This window comes from Armigeres subalbatus, chromosome 1, assembly GCF_024139115.2.
Source record: "Armigeres subalbatus isolate Guangzhou_Male chromosome 1, GZ_Asu_2, whole genome shotgun sequence".
Classification (NCBI taxonomy): domain Eukaryota; kingdom Metazoa; phylum Arthropoda; class Insecta; order Diptera; family Culicidae; genus Armigeres; species Armigeres subalbatus.
Window position 1 is genome coordinate 42,089,381 of NC_085139.1, and position 21,880 is coordinate 42,111,260.

General features: G+C 41.9%; 2 protein-coding genes across 21 annotated transcripts in view; one reads left to right on the forward strand and one right to left on the reverse strand.

Annotated features, from left to right (window-relative positions):
* LOC134224744 (solute carrier family 35 member F3) overlaps positions 1 to 21,880 on the forward strand; it is a 266,961-nt gene that overhangs the window by 92,929 nt on the left and 152,152 nt on the right. For 19 of the 20 annotated variants that reach the window (XR_009983066.1, XR_009983078.1, XM_062704388.1 and 16 more), the window contains one exon: positions 9,899 to 9,934. The exons of the other annotated variant lie outside the window; for it this stretch is intronic. The gene's annotated coding sequence lies outside the window, so the exon portion shown is untranslated. The remainder of the gene's footprint in view (positions 1 to 9,898; positions 9,935 to 21,880) is intronic. 20 annotated transcript variants of the gene reach the window in all.
* Positions 1 to 21,880, reverse strand: part of LOC134224836 (uncharacterized) — a 115,302-nt gene that overhangs the window by 40,713 nt on the left and 52,709 nt on the right. The window lies entirely within an intron of this gene.

Sequence of the window (21,880 nt, forward strand, 5' to 3'; positions counted from 1 at the left end):
TATCACATCTTATTCTTTAGAACAAGGTACACTTTTCGCAAGGTATGTAGGTTTAAAAGTATAGTTTTATGTTGACGCTAATCGCCTGTGGAACAAAATGACATCTAATTAATCTTCTTTTTCTTTTATGGCTCTATATTCCACCTGGAACTTGACTTGCTATAAGCATTTTTTCAGTTATTAATTGAAAGCTTTGCTGTGCCCGCCATTGCATGAGTATGTATCTTGTGTGGCATGGCAAGTACAACAGATACACTATGCCCTGGGAGTCGAGAATGTTTCCCACCCAAAAACATCCTAGACCGGACCGATAATCGAACTAGCTATCTCCGGATTGACAGTCCTACGCCTTTGATCGCAAGGCTAACTGGAGACCCGCTAACAATTAATCTAATATTAATCTACAAGGTTATTATTATTAATTCTACAAGTTAGCACCTATGTTTTAGATTATCCGTATAGAATTCATATATAAAAATAAATATGGTTCTAGTTCCTGAGCAATAAGATCACGCAAATAACGTCCTTCAAAAGCTATAAACCAAAAAATCTACGGTTTAAGCACGATTTAGATCAATCGTTCCGCTGATTGGTGTGACGATATCTTCCGTGTACCGGCGGCACCACAGCACCAACCAGCCAGTAAACCAAAATCGCCGCGCCGTGAGCTCTCTCTTTTCTGCCTTCCGATTTTTATTTGGCGGTTGTCGTTGCGAGAACGACTTCGAGAATTATGATACCGGTGTCCATGTTCGAGTGGTTTCTGTTGACACGTGTCATCGAGCATGAAAAGCAGCGTATCTCGTAGTTTCGAATGATAGACAGTGTGCTTATCTTAAGCGATCAAATGCATTAAAAGTGATATTTTTCATTCCGTAGGTGACTATTCATTTGGCTGCATTACACAGATGAATAGGCACCAGTGAAGTGTGAGCTTCTAGTTGCCTGAATTGATTGATAAAAAATTGAAAACCGAATTGAATTTAAGCGTATTTCGAAAGTTCGACAAGGGGTAAGTTTGGAGCTTTCTTTTGTTGTCCAACACCTTCCAAGCAAAATTGCTTCGATAAATAAAATAGAAACAAGTTCTACTGATTGGGCCGATACAGGCGATGAATACCTGAGTATGCGAAAAAATGTTGTTTGCAACGGGAAAAGGCACCGACCTTCGTTATTCTGTGCAGCCTGTTCCACTACCGTTGCGTAACCCACCAGTAGAAGTAGAAGGATTGTGTGAAATGTTTGCGATACACTTCTTTTCCCACCTGGGTGTAGTTATGAGCATGTTCCCTCGCCAGCCTTATTGGATGCCATTGGAGGTTAACAAGATTGGATTTTCATAATGCATGGCATGTCGCTGTTCAAAAGCAGGGGCGTTTGAAAATTGAAAAAAAAAAGTATCGCAATAGGTTTTCAATTTAAGCTGATCTAAATGCATTCATTGGTAGTTGAAGCTGCCAAGCAAGCAACTAAATAACTGGTTCTGGTGACATTGACTCTGTTGGGCGTTCGGTTAATTTATTTTTTTTTTGCGTTTTAGCAATACTCTAAATACCAAAGGACGTGTACCTTTCTATGCTTATTAGAGAGATGCGCGGCTATGAAGCAATCTCAAGAAAACACGCTTTTGTGCAATTCATAATTTGCGTCTTGCTTCGATATAGGTAACGTCAAAAGCTTTCTCAGAAGTCTAAATGCATATCCTTGTATATTTCTTTCAGGAATACTTCGCTTCTTCTAAAGTTGAATCCACATTTTTGTCAGAGCAAAAGAGATACCTAAGATCTAGGCTTTATTCCACAAAATTTCTCATTTGCAAGGTTCCACAAACTTTATTTTGGATCATATACATAATTTGTACCTGGAAAATCTTCATTAGCTTACTTCTGAGGTCTCAGTCAAAAAGTCCCAATAAATATTTTTCTTGGATTTTACGGAAAAATCGTATGAATCAAATTTATTTTAATACTCCATTATTTCTAGGAATCGATGTCTTACATCATTTAGAGAACAACGAGAAAAATCAATGTTATTGTGTGGTTTATTCACATTACATCGAACCTTTCCCGATGGCATAATATTATGCTATAAGAAGCACAATGCTTATTGCCAAATTATTTCTCATACGACTGAAGTTTTACAACCATAATCAGCTTCAAATTTATTTTTATTGGCATATCAGTATCAATGCTGGATTCAAATCAGGAGGTGATTGCGTGTATGCAGAAGCAATGAATAGAACGGAACCAGGAATAAGTTGCAACGAGTGTACTTAATACTAATTTGAAAGATGTTGAAGTTACTTTGAATGCACTATTTATAAAGGAACTTCTTCTGAATTTCCAATAAAAATTATTTTGATTTTTTCTTATATAAATGTCAAGAATACTGATGGCTTCAAGAACATATAATTGAAGAGGTAACAGAAACTGTGGATTTGAACAATGATACACAAAGTTAAAAATTCTTTTAAATGTTCAATACCGCCGCCGATCGCCAGAAGAATGCTCCTAGTAACATCGTTGTACTTAAAATGGTTTTATAGCACCCTTGAAGAGTTAATCGTCATCTTCAAGAACATTATAAAACCACAATTGTTACTGGGGGTGGGGTTACTGTAGATCAGAATGATTACAATTTTGCGTGGTGGGACGATTGCAATGAATAGTATTTTCTCTGCATGGTAGGAGGCTCGCAAGAAAAAAAATGTTCGTATGAATCACAATGTGGCTTGGTAGGATCCTCGCATTCGAAAGCTTTTTTTAACCTCTGCATTTGTGAGACTACAAGCAGAATGGTTTTATTGTAGATCGGGGCCCATGTTTAAGCGTTGCTTGCTCTACGTGGGTGCGACTCCCGCAAAAAGTATTGAGTTGTTGTGTATCAGAATTAGTACAATTCTACGAAGTAGGACGCCCGCATGTAAGAGTTTCTTCCTTTATGTTGGTTGAACACCCACAAGAAGTCTGGTGTTATTATGGATGATTTTTTTTTACATCACATTCCAAAAACGCTGCATAATTCGGTTGTGCGCACCTTTATTGGATGATGGTTATGAGCACCTTTTTGCCTTTCTCGTACAACAAAGTTGAACCGAAAGACTATTTTTTTTGTCTTTAGGCCGATACAAATATTTAAAAACTATTTTGTGTAACTCCCTCCCTCGGATTTATTTTTTCAAAAAAAAAAAAATATTTTTTTCTGGGAGCAAAAAAAAACTTCGGATAATTTTGAGGATTTTCAAAACATTTTTTAACAAATCCAATTATCCCCTCTTGGCCATTCGGAGACCAGTAGGACAAAATGTTAATTAAATATTTGTATTGGCCTTATTTGAGAGGCTTTCGGCCCTAGGCTGGCTCACCTCTGAGGCGAAAGACTATCATTTCACTCCAAAATAGAACTATTTATAGAAATCTCGGAGACCCATGATGTTATTTATCAATCGCCTCATATCGTCGAGCTGAACAAATGTCTGTCACTCAGTGTGTTTTTTTTTTCTTCCTAAGCAATGTAGGGGGAATCTGCTCAACAGACATCCTGGGTTGACCAGGAAGTGCGGGGTTAGGGATCACCGAGGGAGGCAGGACTACATCCCCGACCCGCTATACCGTTTCCATTGCCGCCAAGCCCATAGTCCCTTCGGTACAACCAGAAAATAATGCTTCAAAGGGGGGCCAGTGCACAACGCACCCTCGAGGTTAGCTGCGTGTCCTTGCAGCACCGAACATCGTAACACGCTTTTTTAGAAGAACACCATGCTATCGTGCCAGCGCGTTGCCGGATTTCCAGGTGGCTTCACCACGCCCTATGTCCTCGGAAGGTGGGAAGGGTCGACTTCGCGCCTGCTTCCCTCTGCACGACTGGTATCAAGAATGATGATGCCGCGTGCACCCCAAATTGACCTTTCTGCGATAGGGCCTATTCGCCAGCACACAGAGGGACTTGCCAACGCGGTGCCTACGCCTGCCCCAGCCTTGACGAGGACCCCTTTCCGTCCTCAGGCTCGGAACCCGCCCGGTTGACCAACGCCGCGAAAGCGACGATACCATGTTGTTCTTCGCGCGGCCACTTGTTCGATAATGGATCGAGTTCGACCACAGAGCATGACCACCGGTATGACCCATGAAGCCGACTCCGATCCCTTGGACCACCTCTTATTTGCGCCTGAACTAGCCATCCTTGAGTCCACGCGCCACCTTCTGTGTAGCTCCGAGACGATTTGACCGATAGCCGATAAAACGGCGTTGCAGCCAACTTCATCTTTACACATCCTCAGAACTAGGTTGTCCGGGGTAGTGTCCAGACCACATGTGGCAAGCATGTGGTCACGCATTGCACGAAAACGTGAGCACACGAACAACACGTGTTCCGCCGTTTCCTCTAAACCTACGCACACCAAACACTCGGGCGAGGCCGAGCAAGCCAGCTGCGTACCTGCACTGTGATTTTGCAGCACGCTTAAACGCCGGGCACATCGAGCCCCCCATAGGATGATTGCTGCTCACAGCTTTGCTGGAACAAATCAAACAATTGGGAAGGTTCGTGCAGCATTATGCCTTATGTCCCTCCAATCCGCAGCGTCGGCAGAGATTGCTTCTGTCAGGGCCTTTGCAGTCCCATTGCTTGTGCCCTGGTTCCAGGCACTTGAAGCAAACTTCGGGTTGCTCGTATATGCGCACAGGGCATACCGACCATCCCACCTTGACGCTCCCTAATTTGACTACCTTGGAGGCGTCCGCTGCAGATAGCCGAACCAATGCTACCTGCGTCCCTGCTGGACCTTTCCGTAGCCGAACGGTTGCGGTGGGCGTCTCCACTTCACACTGTCGCCGCAGTGCCGTGACGAGCTCTTCGACTTCGGTGATCTCGTCCAGGTCTTTAACCCTTAGATTCACCTCCGTAGTGAGTGCCCTCACCTTGACCGTCTCGCCTAGAACTTCCTCCGCCAACTTCTTGTAGGCGGCGCCCTTTTGCGAGACGCCCCGCTTCAGCTCGAGGATCATCTCGCCCATCCGGGTACGTCTTATTCGACGTACGACGGCGCCGAGTTCACCGAGCTTGACGTCACTCCTCATCGCCTTCAAAACGTCCGAGTACTTAGCCTCGTCCGCCGTGATGACTAGGGCATCGCCCCTGGAGCGATTGGCGCCTACCCTAGACTTCTTGCTACCCTCATTCGCCTGGGCCTTCTTTTCGGCCCTTGGCGTCTTCGGTTTCATCTTGTTCTTGACCAGGGTCCAGGAGGCGTAATCCCCCTCTATTTCCCTGGTCTGGTGCGGCTCAGAACTTTCAGCCTGCCGTAACCCCTTACCACCGTCTTTCCTGAGTGGACGGACCTTTCCAGGTCCTTCCTCCCCCGGTTTTGGAGGTACCTGGCCGGGGTTCAGCTTCCCAGCCCCACTACCCTTGTTCGGGGTAGTAACCCTCCGTGTTTTGGAGCGGCCCCCAGGGAGCTCATGCCCTAGAGACTGTCTCTCCCGTTTTTGTGTCTGCTCCGTTGGAGCAGTCACCCCCGACGTACCCGCGAATACTTGAGCCTCAGTCTGGGTAGACTTTGGTGCCACCGTCTTCGCTGGCACGCCCTCGGTCGATTCGACCTTGCCCGAGTCCGCGAATCCTTGGGCCTCAGTCTGGGTAGACCTCGACTCCACCGATTTCACGGGTTTACACTTAGCCGTCCCGACCACCCTCTCCAGCTTGGCGTCCAGCATCGACTTTCGAAGTTTCTGCAAGCTCCTCTTGAGGTCCTTGCTGATATTATGCTTCGATGACGCAAAGTCGATGATGGCGTCCAGCTGTTCCGTCGCCACCTTGAAGGCCGAAAGCCCATCGCGTTTGCAGTTCATCGCCTCCACAAGCCATGGGCCGTCAGGCTCCGTTAAAGGCCTAGCTTATTATTTCACCCCCCTGGCCATGCATCCCCTCGGCACGGGTCCTTGACGCCTTGGGATTAGGGGTTAGGGACGATGGTCCCGGTCTAACTCGCAGTGGCCATGGGTAGGGGTCGTGGCCACTGTCACTCAGTGTGTATGTGTGTATGTGCGTATGTGTGAGTGTGTGCACACGAAAACCGAAAAACATTAGCCACTTTTTCATATAGCAATTCTTAACCGATTTTCTCACAACAAGTTGCATTCGATGGAGGGCAAATCCTAGTTGATCACGATCGGTCATTACATTCAGAAGTTATAAAGAAAATGGTGTAATTCGCCTTACAGCATTTGCAAGAGCCGTAATGTAGGCAACTATTTACAATACCGAAGGGATTCCGACGGGAATAATTCAAGAATTTCAACGGGAATATTGCAGGGATTTTCACGGGAATGTTCCAGGGATTTCAATGAGAATCTTTCAGATATTCTGATTGCAATCCTCCAGTAATTCCGACGGGCATGTTTCAGGGATTCGGACAAGAATGTTCCAGAGAATCCGACGGGTATGTTTCAGGGATTCTGATTAGAATTTTCTAGAGACTCCGATTTTGCATCATACGGAATTTTGACGGGAATATTCCTGAAGATCTGACGTGAATGCTCGAGGGATTTCATAGGCAATGTTCCAGGGATGTAGAAGCAAATCATCGAAGAGTTACTATGATGGTCCGTTCAAACAGCTCTCCAAGGATTTTATATTCTACATCTCGATATTTCCATGAGTCGATTGTCCCGTCAATATCGACTCATGGAGGTTTTAATGTTTGTCTAAATATATCTAAAAAACTGCATGAAAACATCATTAACGTAAGTCAGGTTACAACTACAGCAATATTAAACGATTTGTCAGTTAAATGAGAGTTCCCAAAACTGAACCAATAAAAGTACCCAAAATCAAATTAAATGTTATTTAAACATCGTGCTACTAAAGCACACAAATGACAGTGGTCAGAATGACAGCATCTGTTTTCTGTCAAAGTTTCACAACCGAACCTCTTTCCCTTCTCAAATCCCACTTCGGATACTTTTGGATTCATGCGGTCTCAGACAACCTACATATACCTAGGGTGACCATATGGTATCCTAATGGAGGACATGTCCTCCTTTTCCGATAAAAATCGGATGTCCTCCGTTTGCCCTGAAATGTCCTCCTTTTTTGTATATTTTGAGGAAACAATTAGCAATGCTGGACATTAATTGCCGAACATTTTTTTTTTGTTATCGCTGAAGAAAATATTGCAACAGAGATCCTTTCGCAAATGTAACGTACGGTTTCAGGAACATTTGCGTTTAGCTGCATTCCAACTTGGAACATTTCCATCTTGTTTTCGCTTAAAATCAATGTAAATAACAAACATTAGATGAGTGAATTAGAAGATGTCAAATTAATAAACACTTGTAGGATATTTTCCCAAAATTGTGAGTGATGAGCTATATAGAGGAAAGAAATAGGAAAGAAATAACAAAAAATGTATTTTTAAAGTGAATCAAAGTTAAATGCCTATTCTCCTTTCAAGGGGGACTATAAAGGGGGAATGACGGCTTTGGCAGGTTTTGTTCTATTATTGGCAGGGGGTTTTTTATGACTGATTATGCTCAGATTTGGCCTAAACATTCCTTACATATCAAAGAATATTGTGGCCAAATTTCATAAAATGCCTATAATAGAACAAAACCTGCCAAAGCCGTCTTTTCCCCTACATAAAAAATGAATTTCTGTTTGTCTGACCCTTATAGCACAGACAAACAGACGTAACACTGAGGAAATTTCCATCAACCATGATCTCAACGGTCGTTTTATATTTAACTACTTGCAAATTTCACATCCAGCGGCGCGCCCATCGTATACCTTTGTATTTGGCATCTCACACTAGCGCCTTCTGTTGACATTGTCGTACTAAACTTTGTTTCGAACAACATGCACGTAAGGTGGTGGTAAAATAATTGGGCGATGGATTTTGAAACAAATTGTTCCAGCTGTTACGTCTGTTTGTCTGTGCTTATAGACTCGGAGACTACTGAACCGATTGGCATGAAAATTTGTATGCAGGGGTTTTTGGGGCCGGGGAAAGTTCTTAAGATGGGTCAATGCCCCTCCCCTGTTGGAAAATTTCTGCATAGTTCGAGAACTAATCAGAGTATAAATCAATTTTGTATTGAATATAAGACTCGAACTAACAAGCGACCCCATTGCTTAAAAGTCGCCACGAAAGTCTTCGTAGTTGTAACCACCATGAAAACATTTTTGAATTTCTACGAACAACTGTTGAAAGCATTGTGATCATATATGACTGTATACAGAAAAGATATTTTAGTTACAAGATAAAGATTGTCGCTGTCATCGCAGTCCGGAACATATTTTGCTGGCGAGGATAGGGTGCTAAATGTTAATGAAAGAAAAATACATACGATTTGACAGTACGGTACCCAACATGTTTCGGACAGCAGAACAAGGGAAACGGAGCGACAATCTTTATCTTGTAACTAAAATATCTTTTGTATACAATTGACAGCGTAAGCCGTCTAGATTCATTCGGATGCCATGAACTTACTGATATTCAAGAAATGCAGAGCTACTAGGTGCCTTAAGTAATATACTATCGTTTCGAATTGCATGCGATGATTAAGTCATTAAAAATTAATCATATATATGTGAGTTTTTCTTGCTAAAATTCTGTGTTAAAATATGTTGAAGTTTGTTTAATTCAATCTCAATATGAAGATGGTGAGTTTTTTTTTATATTTTAATAAACTTGTATGTCGTATTCGACTCGATATCCCGAAAAATCAGTCATTTTCATATCAAACATAGGAAGTTTTGTGTTTGGTATTTTCTTTCTCATGTCCTCCTTTTTCAACCAAATGTCCACCTTGGGCACGATTTGGAGGAACTGTCCTCCTTTGGCAAAATTTCATATGGTCACTCATATACCGTACCAGCACTAGTAGAATCATCCGAACCGTTGCAGTCAGCTTTAGCAAGTGGCATCATCCTCAACGAGCTACAGTCAAATTCAGCGATGAATCGAGCACCAATCAAGCCACCAAGATCTACCGTTCAGCAAGAATCCAGTCAGCTTTTTCGCCAGTTTCCAAGAACCAGAAGGCAATCCGAGAGATTTGAGCCGTAGCAAAACGTTGAAAGCACCACTCTACAATCGAAACGTAACGCACCATCTAATTACCGGGGAGTCGACCGAGCGAGTGAACATGAGGAAGCGATGTATCATCCAACAGTAACATTTCATTGATTTTAGTTGAGACCACCACAACAGTTATCAGTTTGCAATTATGTTGTTTTTTCTTGTGTTCTGCCGTATTGGTCCATTGATCACTAGAAGAAATTTCAGCATGCGTTTTTCTGGAACACACTCTCTTAAGAACCCCTTCTAAGCCTCCAGGCCTTTATTCTAAACCGGCAAAAGAACCTGCACCAAAGGTTCAGGTTTTTCCATGATATGTGGAATACTTCAAAAACTTAGAGATAGTTGTTCCTCTTGTAACTCGAAAATTGTCGATATCGACATATCTATGAACTATTTTTCAAATGGGCCTAATTGATTATGACCTTGATTTTTGAAATGGCGATTGTGCTTTGAGTTGAAACTATTTTGCACAATTAATGCACCCAACAGAAAGAATAGATTGCTATCTATCAGTTAGTAATGTCAAATGAACGAAATATGGATAATAGAGAGAGCATGCGACGTTCCAAATTTTAAAGTCAAATTCAGTTACGCCTATTTAAAAAATGTTCCTAGAAATCTCACATAAGACGACCGTCTAATTTAAATGGGAGGTATTGACAATTATCACTTCATTCGATACGCGACGCAGAATACGCAGAAGTATCTGGAATATGTTCAACATTTACCTAAGAAATTTAACATTTATTCAACCCTGAGAACTTTACCCAGAAGTTTTTATTTTTCTAATATTTGATTTTTTTTGTATAATTCCAGGTGTGTGCAGACATTATGTTTTTTTTTCACTTAATGGTGAGTAATATTAAAATGATTTAACACCAGATGCAACAATTGTTTTAAGGGAATCAAACATATCCTGTCGTGATCTGTCGTAGTAGAATAGATTAATGGGAGTAAATATCATTGAATAAAAAAAAAGGTATTTTTCAATAATAAATATACGAAAAGTGTAGTGATTGTAAATCCTTACGAATGAAGGTCAAACCTTCGATTTGGAGACACCCGCTGGTCGCAAAAATTCAGAATAGTCATAAATCTCATGGTGACCTGACAGCATGACATGATATCCAACAAATTCATGACCGATTGACGGTAGATATCTTTCATCTCGGTTTGGAAACATACACGGATTATGACTGTGTAGTCGCGTAATAAAGCATGCAAATGGCAAATTGAAGCACTACAAGTGAAACGAAAAACCGAAACTCCCACAGTCACTTTTGCTCGCACTATTGCAGCATGACTACTGCGGCGGCGGGTGGTTGGCTACTGCAACAAATGTCTTAATTGATATACCAATCGGACTACTAAACACCAACCCCCAACGGTCCGTCGGCCAGAACCTACATGAAGCGGTTTAGTCCGGAATCGTAGTGAAGCGGAAAATAAAATATCAACTAATGAAACGCTCATTGATGTCACCTTGCTTTACTTCGTTCCTTTTTCACCTTACCGACCGGTACATATTTTTAGCAGAAACACATTGCCCTTGCCTCTCCAGATCAGCTGACAATCGTAGCAACCCGTCGATTCCAACCTGCCGATGCACGTGACAAAAAAAATCATGCCACAAAGGCATGGCCAACCTTGATACTTGAACTCCATCCATCTATCGTCGCTTAATGTGTATACACAATTTGTCAGCGAGTGTGTACTTAAGTGATGGAAATTGCACCTATTTTTGAGGTGAGTGGTTACTTGTGCATACCTACATGGAATTCTAAGGTTAATTATTTTCGGTTTCACTAGCAAAAGCAGCAATTATCTTAGTAATGCGAGTCAACGAAGAGGCGAAATCGCATTGACGACGTATGGATACACAGGAATGATTTTAGGTCAGGTCATGGCATTGATCTTGGAAGCGTTGAAAGTTGTTTAATTGAGTGTATGATAGTTAGTATATCTATCTCTTTTCTATATTAATCATAATCGGAAATTATAATATTTCCGCCTAATTTTACTCAATGACAAATACGTCATGAGCTCGTGTTTGATCAGACGAATAGTAATGCTGGTACGAACATCCTGCAAAATTTTCCAACAACATCGCTTGTGATGAAAATGATTGTTTTTGTTATGATAATTGTAACGACAACACTGAACAGATTCCATTCCACTTAGAAGATGAGAACATACATGACAAACCATAGTAACTTATATAAGACGAAGCTTCCATCTTCCTGTTCGATCCATATTGTTTGCTGTGTACCATTTTCCTCGTGCCAGCACGGTGTGTCTATGGGGAAACATTATTTTTCAAAAATCAGTATCTCTGAAACACCCACCACGTTAAAGCAGATGATCTCCTCTTTCATATAGTGGGTAAACTAAAATGTTCCATCGGGGGATCTAGAACAATTTTCATTTTTTTCACTATTTTTGGTGCAAATTCCATAGAAATCTCAAATGATAGCCGATATAACCCTACCAAAAATGTATGGAAAAATGACCCCCGATAGATCATTTTAAAAATGCACTTACGTGAAAGAGGAAAACCTATACTTTCGTGTAGTGAGTGTTTTAGAGATACTGATTTTTTGAAAATAAGCCTCTTCGGACAAACTCACCGTGCCAGTAGGATCATTATTAGGAACCATTTCACCGGATTACTTGTCCAACAGTCAGGCTACGTGCCCAGTACCTATACCGCAGCTGTACGATTTTCGCTGTATAAACGTGCTGGTCAACGAACTGTACATGAGCGACGCTGAAAGCAACAAGCGTAAGGTATCACGCCCCATCAGCATCGCCCTGATCCTCATACCAAGTGCGTAATAATTGGTGTTTTATGGCGTTTCGTTGGAGGCCTAATGACTTAACGCGAAGATTGGGCAGTCGGCCGGACTGATGTTTCTCGGTTGCGTTGAGATGCGACCGAGTGCCTCTTGATTGTAATTGATGGTGTCGAAGTATGTGGCAGATGGCTACGATTTGACTCCCAAGTCAATTGGATTCGTTTATCAATAAATCGCAATTATGTGGCGAAATGCGGCCGCACCTACTAATTATAATTATTTGATAATTCGAATTATAGATTCGAATGATAAGTAAAATGCACTTAACTTAAGACCACTTGAGACCATGTGTTCAAGATTTGTGGGCCGAGCCAAGAAGGTAATTTCGCTAAAACAGTCAATTTTTGCTTTTTTATTCCGTAGATTGTGCCAAGCCCTTGAAATTTTGATTATTTAAATTTGTAAAATTTCAAAAATAGCTTTGATAAAGATAAAGAAAAACAAAACATGATACTTCAGGTCGACTGTTCATGTTAAACACTTTTTGCTTATCATTGGTGACCTTATACAGTGAACTTGATTTCTCCAATTGCTTCGATGACTTGTGTGCATTTGTGCTTGCCGCCATAACACTGTTTCTGCACTAAGAAGTTGTTCCTGCATTAATGACAATCCCGACAGTGTCCAAAAATTGCTGCTTGAATAGCCATCCTGGCCCACACCTCGCGCTTTTTCTCGCACATCTTAAAATCATTTTTTCATGTTCATCAACTTATTTTCGTTGTTACTTGTCGTTTGCTTTTGGAGTTATGTGCCTCTGAAAGCACTATCTAGTTTTAAAATTGGGTTTCAACGCGATTCACCGTATCGATTCTTTGACATTCGGTCTATAGTTTAGCAACTCTAATGACAAAAGCAGTGGACATTGGACATTTTGACAAACGAGGCACGCATGTCTACCGTTGCACTATGTCGAATCAAAATGATAAATTAACTTTCTTTGATCTGTAGATCAAGTTGACCTACTAATAAGCTAATATTTTCGAGCAGTAAGCCCCAGAACGTCAGTACTCTAATTCATATAGTTATCGGGATATAGGTAGCATAACCACACATTTAATAGTTATTGATGATTCAATGCATTATTCAACTTCCAATATCTACAATCACTCTTTATCAACTCTCAAACAAATGTATAAGTTGTATAACCTTATTTCCGTACAAAAAAAAGATTCGAAAAGTTTCGCCTTAGGACTACCACTATGCCTTTCTTTGGACTTTCCAGAAGGCATTCAAATCGATTCCAGCTGCTTATAGCTGCCAAGCTGCAATTCCAATCGAAAAAAGAAATTTATTTTGAAACATTAAATATGGAGATTCTTATACTACACGGCAGACTGATATGGTCTAGCCACCAATTTCCAGAAGAGCGACAAGTGCAGATAATATAGAATAAGTAGACGACTCGGCAGAAGTCGTAGACTGCAAGGTAGCCCGTGTACATGATGACTTCTGCATCTGGTGAAATATACCCAATTAGGCGTACGTTCATCAAGAAGGGACATAAAACCTGATTTTTTTTTGTGATTGTGTGGTTTATCATAGAAGCTAAGGGTCTTAATCGACAAATTCAAAGCGAATGTAGGGTATCTGTACCCATGTCAATCTCATTTGACACTCATTAAATTTCACTGGGTCTCCAGTAGCCTTGGAGCAAAGGCATAGGAGTGCCAATCCGGGATGATGAGTTCGATTCTCGGTCCAATCTAGGATGTTTTCGGGTGGGAAACATTCTCGACTCCCTGGGCATAGTGTATTCATTGTACTTGCCACACAAAATACATACTCATGCAATGGCGGGCAAAGAAAAGCTTTCAATTAATAACTGAGGAATGCTGATAGAATACTAAGTTGAGAATCAGGCCAAGTTCCAATTGTAATGTAAAGCCATTGAAGAAAATTGAAATAGAAGAAAAAGAAATTTCAATTAGGCATCTAAATTCTAAATTAGCTCTAAATCCTCATTATTCAAATCAAAACCTAATGCAGCACTTTTTCACGGGTTAAAATTAGGTCGTTACCAATGAATATATGCGTGAATTATCTTTTCATAGCGTAATTTTAATTAAAAAGTGAAGCATCTCCCTAGAACGTAAGCTAGGCGAAGGACATAACACTTTCGCCAATTTCCCGTTGCGGTTCGTGGTGACATCAAAGAGATGTTTCACCAGCTCCGTGTCCGTAAGCAAGATCGCCTCGCACAGTGCTTTCTTTGGCGTAACAGGCCAATCAGAATATACGTTATGGACGTCGCAACGTTTGGGCAACATGTTCCCCAGCCTCTGCACAATATGTCAAAAACTTAAATGCACAGGATTTTGCAGAATCATATCGATTATAAAAATCATCATGTTGACGACTATCTTGCTATCTCGATAGTTTCTTGACTGTCGAAGAGGCAGTGAATGTCGTAAAGGAGGAACTTTTCCTGAAAAACTATTTGGCACGCACGCTCAAAGCAGGCGATTCATTGACTTGACGAACAGAAAATATCTCGATGTTATGTCTTACCATTTCCAGGGAGCATCAACAGTCTTCAAGAGAATACGATCGTGGATGCCAGTGATATTGCCTACTCGTGTGCGGTATACTTCTGACTGGTACCTACATAATGAACTTGTACAAACAGTGCTGGTAAGAGCTGAAGTAAAGTAGCAACTCTGAAGACATTGTCGACAATTAAAAGCGGCCCTTCTAGGAGTGCAATTCGTTCTAGCAATTCTCGAATATCACACACAGGCTTGTAAAATGTCATCTGCATGTCATTTGACTAATTTGCTCATAACTTTCTTTAGAAGCAAAATTTCTTCCATAATTTTGAATGTACTCATAACGCTTGAGTAGGGTTATATTTTTGTCCAAGGGTACATTGCTCTAAGTATAACATCAAAGGCTGGAGAGTGAAAACTCTCCAAAATGTCACGTGTCATTTGACATAATGTCATTTGAATGACATTTTGCCTCCCACGCCCCAGATTACATATTTACAGCAAAGTCTCGTTAGACAAAGTTGTAGGCCCAATTAACCGCTATAAGTTCGTCATACAACATGAATTGATAGCTACCTTCTGAAACAAGTTCCGGGAAAATTATACAAACGAATGCAAATGACATTTTACAACACTGATCACACATATGCACTGCCGTGTGTGGCATAGTTGTCCCATCCGTAAGAACACTGAATTGAGAAAAACGCATTTGAAAATTTTAATTGTTTTCATTCAAAACAACAATATTTTGCGTGTACAATATATTTTAAGGTGATTATAGAATGAAGCCCGTGGTGAATTTCAAATTCACCACATGTTTATCTACATACATTTCCAAAACCCCAAATCTGGCGTAATAGTTTTCGTACAGTGCTGAAAATCAAATTATGATTGTTCAGCATAACTAAGCAAACGATCTACCATTATTTTAGCCCCATACGCGTCATGGTTCTTTCATCTCGTGCTCTTGAAAAAAATATTGGAAAAGCACGTGGTTTACAAAATGGCCGATTTCTGGCTTCATTCTATAATCACCTTAAATGAACTTTCCACACGTATAATACATTAATTTACACGACCTGTACCGCACGACCTGTGCCGCAATTTATGAACTAGATCGGCTGATTATCCGCAAACCAGTCCCACTGTCGGTTCATCTACTATGCCCAACTTCAATATTGGGAGATTCAAATAAATATTATAGTGTAAAATGCCTAATAGTGGACCCCCTAGTAGCGGAATTTTGCTCTTCCTGTCATAAGGAGTAGAAATTTTCAACATATCAATTCTGCTTGATATCTAACACCAAGATATGCATCTCCTATTCACGATACATCCATAAAACACTCAAATACACGACGTTCTTCGTTGAAGTAAACATTTTAAAGTCTGACTGAATTCGCCCTACCATAATAGAAAATTGCTTCCCTGTAGTCGACACTTAATTTGATTTTTATGTTCCGTTTCGGGACGTGCTCTTCCCTATTATGGACCCCCCAAAATATTCCTATAATGGACACTCTCGTGTTTATTTTTTTTATAGAATTGTAAAAAAAATCATCTAATTTTGCTTTCCATAGCATTTCTAATGCATGTAATCAAACCGTAGGACTGTAAGGTAGGTTCTCCCGATGGAATTTCATAGCAAAATGTTTACATTGTGCTGTAATAATGCAAAAATGGATGGAGGGTCCACTATTGGTTGGGGGTCCACTATTGGGCACTTTACCCTATTAGAGTGAAGATAATTCATAATTCATAATTCATAATTCATAATACAATCGGCAACGACCTAGGCGGCGAATAAAGGATCACGATTGGAAACTTGGAACATGGAACTGCAAGTCGCTAGGCTTCGCAGGTTGCGATAGGATAATCTACGATGAATTACATCCCCGCAACTTCGATGTCGTAGCGCTGCAGGAAATCTGCTGGACAGGACAGAAAGTGTGGAAAAGCGGGCATCGCGCGGCTACCTTCTACCAAAGCTGTGGCACCACCAACGAGCTGGGAACCGGCTTCATAGTGCTGGGAAAGATGCGCCAACGCATGATTGGGTGGCAGCCAATCAACGCAAGGATGTGCAAGCTGAGGATAAAAGGCCGTTTCTTCAACTATAGCATCATCAACGTGTACTGCCCACACGAAGGGAGACCCGACGACGAGAAAGAAACGTTCTATGCGCAGCTGGAGCAGACATACGATGGATGCCCACTGCGGGACGTCAAAATCGTCATCGGTGACATGAACGCTCAGGTAGGAAGGGAGGAAATGTATAGACCGGTCATCAGACCGCGGAATAGTAGTCCGAAGCACTTTCTTCCCCCGCAAGAATATCCACAAGGCCACATGGAAATCACCTAATCAAGTAACGGAAAACCAAATCGACCACGTTCTAATCGACGGTAAATTCTTCTCCGACATCACGAACGTACGCACTTACCGCAGTGCGAATATTGAATCCGACCACTACCTCGTTGCAGTATGTCTGCGCTCAAAACTCTCGACGGTGTACAACACGCGTCGGAGTCGTCCGCCGCGGCTAAACATTGGGCGGCTACAAGACGGTAGACTAGCCCAAGACTACGCGCAGCAGCTGGAAGTGGCACTCCCAACGGAAGAGCAGCTAGGCGCAGCATCTCTTGAAGATGGCTGGAGAGATATTCGATCCGCCATTGGAAGCACCGCAACTGCTGCACTAGGCACTGTGTCTCCGGATCAAAGAAACGACTGGTATGACGGCGAATGTGAGCAGTTAGTTGAGGAGAAGAATGCAGCATGGGCGAGATTGCTGCAACACCGCACGAGGGCGAACGAGGCACGATACAAACGGGCGCAGAACAGACAAAACTCGATTTTCCGGAGGAAAAAGCGCCAGCAGGAAGATGGAGACCGTGAAGAGACGGAGGAACTGTACCGCGCTAATAACGAACGAAAGTTCTATGAGAAGTTGAACCGTTCACGTAAGGGCCACGTGCCGCAGCCCGATATGTGTAAGGACATAAACGGAAACATTCTTACGAACGAGCGTGAGGTGATCCAAAGGTGGCGGCAGCACTACGAAGAGCACCTGAATGGCGATATGGCCGACAACGGTGGCGGTATGGTAATGAATCTAGGAGCACGCGCGCAGGACATGCGACTTCCGGCTCCGAATCTCCAGGAAATCCAGGAGGAGATCGGCCGGCTGAAAATCAACAAAGCTCCTGGAGTTGACCAACTACCAGGAGAGCTGTTTCAACACGGTGGTGAGGCACTGGCTAGAGCGCTGCACTGGGTGATTACCAAGGTTTGGGAGGATGAGGTTCTGCCGCAGGAGTGGATGGAAGGTGTCGTGTGTCCCATCTACCGCGCAATCACATTGCTGAACGCCGCCTACAAGGTACTTTCCCAAATTTTATGCCGCTGACTAACACCAATTGCAAGAGAGTTCGTGGGGCAGTACCAGGCGGGATTTATGGGTGAACGCTCTACCACATACCAGGTGTTCGCCATACGTCAGGTATTGCAGAAATGCCGCGAATACAACGTGCCCACACATCATCTATTCATCGACTTCAAAGCCGCATATGATACAATCGATCGGGACCAGCTATGGCAGCTAATGCACGAAAACGGATGATGTGCGTAGTTTGAGTTTCAGTCCGAGTTTCGAGTCCCTCCGAAACACGTAGAGGGTTACGACAAGGCGATGGTCTTTCGTGTCTGCTATTCAACATCGCTTTGGAGGGAGTAATACGAAGGGCAGGGATTGACACGAGTGGTACGATTTTCACGAAGTCCGTCCAGTTATTTGGTTTCGCCGACGACATTGATATCATGGCACGTAACTTTGAGAGGATGGAGGAAGCCTACATCAGACTGGAAAGCGAAGCTTAACGGATTGGACTAGTCATCAACACGTCGAAGACGAAGTACATGATAGGAAGAGGCTCAAGAGAGGTCAATGTAAGCCACCCATCACGAGTTTCTATCGGTGGTGACGAAATCGAGGTGGTTGAAGAATTCGTGTACTTGGGCTCACTGGTGACCGCCAAAACGATACCAGCAGAGAAATTCGGAGACGCATAGTGGCTGGAAATCGTACATAATTTGGACTCCGCAAGACGCTCCGATCGAATAGAGTTCGCCGCCGTACCAAACTGACTATCTACAAAACGCTTATAAGACCGGTAGTTCTCTACGGACACGAGACCTGGACGATGCTCGTGGAGGACCAACGCGCACTGGGAATTTTTGGTAGGAAAGTGTTGCGTACCATCTATGGTGGTGTGCAGATGGCGGACGGTACGTGGAGGAGGCGAATGAACCACGAGTTGCATCAGCTGTTGGGAGAACCATCCATCGTTCACACCGTGAAAATCGGAAGACTGCGGTGGGCCGGGCACGTAGCCAGAATGTCGGATAGTAATCCGGTGAAAATGGTTCTCGACAACGATCCGACGGGAACAAGAAGGCGGCGTGCACAGCGGGCAAGGTGAATCGATCAGGTGGAGGGCGATTTGCGGACCCTCCGCAGACTGCGTGGTTGGCGAAGTGCAGCCATGGACCGAGCTGAATGGAGAAGACTTTTATGTACAGCACAGGCCACTCCGGCCTTAGTCTGATAATAAAAAAAAGTCAGAACAGCATCATTATGGACGTAGGTGAAGGCTTCGGCTACCTGTTGGTGGTGTTGGTTTGAGTGAGGAGGTCAACAGATTCGTCAAACCTACGTTTGAATCTTTGTTTTCAAAAGCAGATAAGTCGTTTCAAAAGATTGGTATTGAATTGTTAACCTTCACCGTAATCATGGTTTGCACAGTGAAAAGCAATGATTAATGTGCTTCCTTCTGAATGGTGGATGTGATTGCTTCTTTAAAAGTGGGCATTTGCCCGGAATAAGGCAATGGTGGGTGTGATTCCTTTTTTAAAAATATGCGTTCAACCGGAATAAAGCATCGGTGGTTGTTTTTCCTTCTTTAGAAATAAAAGTTTGCCCGAAATAAGACTATTCAAACCAACAATCCCTTATTCAAAATCAGTCCATGTTTAAAAATTGGTTTAATCATTTTCCGATTGTGAAAAAAAAACTGCAGAACAAACTGGCAATTCCGAGCAAGGCCGGGTACATAAAGCTAGTCTACGCACTCAGTTTTTAATTCTGCGGCTCGGCAAAAATCCGCACAGCCGTCTGCCCAGCAAAATAAAAACTGATATCCCGGCAAAAATGACGTTTGTTAGCTGATTTTCGGCAGCTTATTTGCTGATTTTCAGCAACTTTGACAGAAATCTCGGCAAAAAACATGTTTGCTGGGGCACGGCTGTGCGAAACTCGGTAAAAGTTCAACATTTTGCTGAGATCCCGGTAGAAAAAATTAAGTGTGTATACTAGGGTGGCTCAAATTAGTATGGGAAAAACTTTGTTCAATTTTTTGATGGGCCGTCCTCTTATTCGGTTCTATTTGATGCCCTGATGCTCTGGACAAAATTTCAGCCAAATCGGTCAACGTTTTGGCGGTGCTAAACTCGTTGGAAGTTTATATGGAAGAATGTATGCAGAAACATCCAAAAACAGTAAATTGCAGCTGGACTACACAACTTACGATGAAGAACTATGATACTCATTCAGATCTTGGAGAATTTAATACAGAATGTTATGCAGAAAACCGCGAGAAGATTTGAGTTTGCCCGGTTAAGTTATTAGCATTTCTCTGCAGTGGGGTTTGAACAAACTTCGTTTCTTTTACCTTTGAAAAGAAATAAATTCACCCCTACAACACTCCAGTAAAATGCTAATAACTTTGCGTAATAAACTCTAATCTTCTCGCGGTTTTCAGCATAACATTCTGTATTTTATTTTACAAGAACTGAATGAGTATCATGGTTCCTGATCGTAAATTGTGCCGTCCAACTGCAAATCACTGCTTTTGGATGTTTCTGCATACATTTGTCCATATAAACTTCCAACGAGTTTAGCACTGCCCAAACGTTGACCGATTTGACTGAAATTTTGTCCAGAGCATCAGGACATCAAATAGAACCGAATAAGAGGGCGGCCCATCAAACAATTTGAAAAAGTGTTTTTTGAGCCACCCTAGTGTATACACATAAGAATGAATTTTTGACTGTCTGCCATTATAGATGTAGATGTTTTTGGGGACGTGGAAGGTTTTTATGATGGTTTTAGACCCTCCCTCTTCTGGAAAGGGGGACATACAAATGAAGTAAAAAATGTATGCTTGAATCGAGGATTAATTTAGAAAATGGAATCCAAATTTGCAAATCTATATACATAAAATGAAATTCTGTCTGTCTGAACCTTATAGACTCCGAAACTACTGAAGCGATCGGCGTGAAAATTTGTATACAGAGGTTTTTGGGGCCGGGGAAAGTTCCTAAGGTGGTTCAAGACCCCTCCCCCCTTTGGAAAGGGGGGCTCCGATACAAATGAAACAGAAATTTTTGCATAACTCAAGAATTTATCAGAGAATAAATCAGTTTTAGTCGAAACAAAGTTCGTCAGGTCTGCTAGTATTGCATAAATTTGCTCTTTGTGGTGATAATTTAGTGGTTTTAAAGTGTGAAAAGTGGTTTACATACTTAATTTGTCATGTCAAACACAATAAAGAGGAGAAACAGGTGGTCCAAAAAAGTAAGTAAAAGTTTGCTACTCGTATGCTGCTTTCTTGGGCGATGCAATAATGGCAAGGATTATGAAGGTGCACATTTGTTCTGATGATTAGTTCCTCAAATATTGCTACTTTTAAACAAACATCTTACCCAAATGAAAGCCAAGACTTGAAATTGTGTGATTGGATCAAAATGTGTTCATAAATAGTGTATATTTGCTGGAAAACGCAAATATTGTTGAGGGTGCCAACAACTTTCTTACCCTTCCGATGCCGTATTCTAGTCTACATCTCATTTTACTAGCTTTTTGGCAGCGCAGAGGTTCCAGTTCACTATGGGGGATCCCCATGCAAGCGAGCGGTCAAAAATAAAATTGGACTTTTAAAGTGATTTTCCACTTAGTATTAGCTGGGTATGGTCGAAAAAGCATGAATATATAATTTCTAGAACCCCCTCTCTTTAGGAATCGTCCATTAATCAAGTAATTATTATTTTTTATAAATTCGATTAACGTGACAAAGCAAACCAATTTAGGATGTTTAATGCTGTATGTTTTCTTATTGAGGAGGAAGGGGGTTGTACAAAAACAAAGTACAGCATTTTAAGGGCATCATGGACCCTCCCCCCTATCCTCATTGTGGACTGCCGTCCATATATTTTTGTATATTTTTTGCGGAAAGTCATCATTTTTTGTGGGAAGAAAGTAACAAAACGCTTTCCCCTACCCATAAATCTTCTCGTGGGTAATGGACGACCACAAAGAAGAGGCATTCAAAATAAGTTAGTCATTTTTAATTTATTTGTATTATTTTTCATCTGACTTAGGCTGTGAACCATTCCAC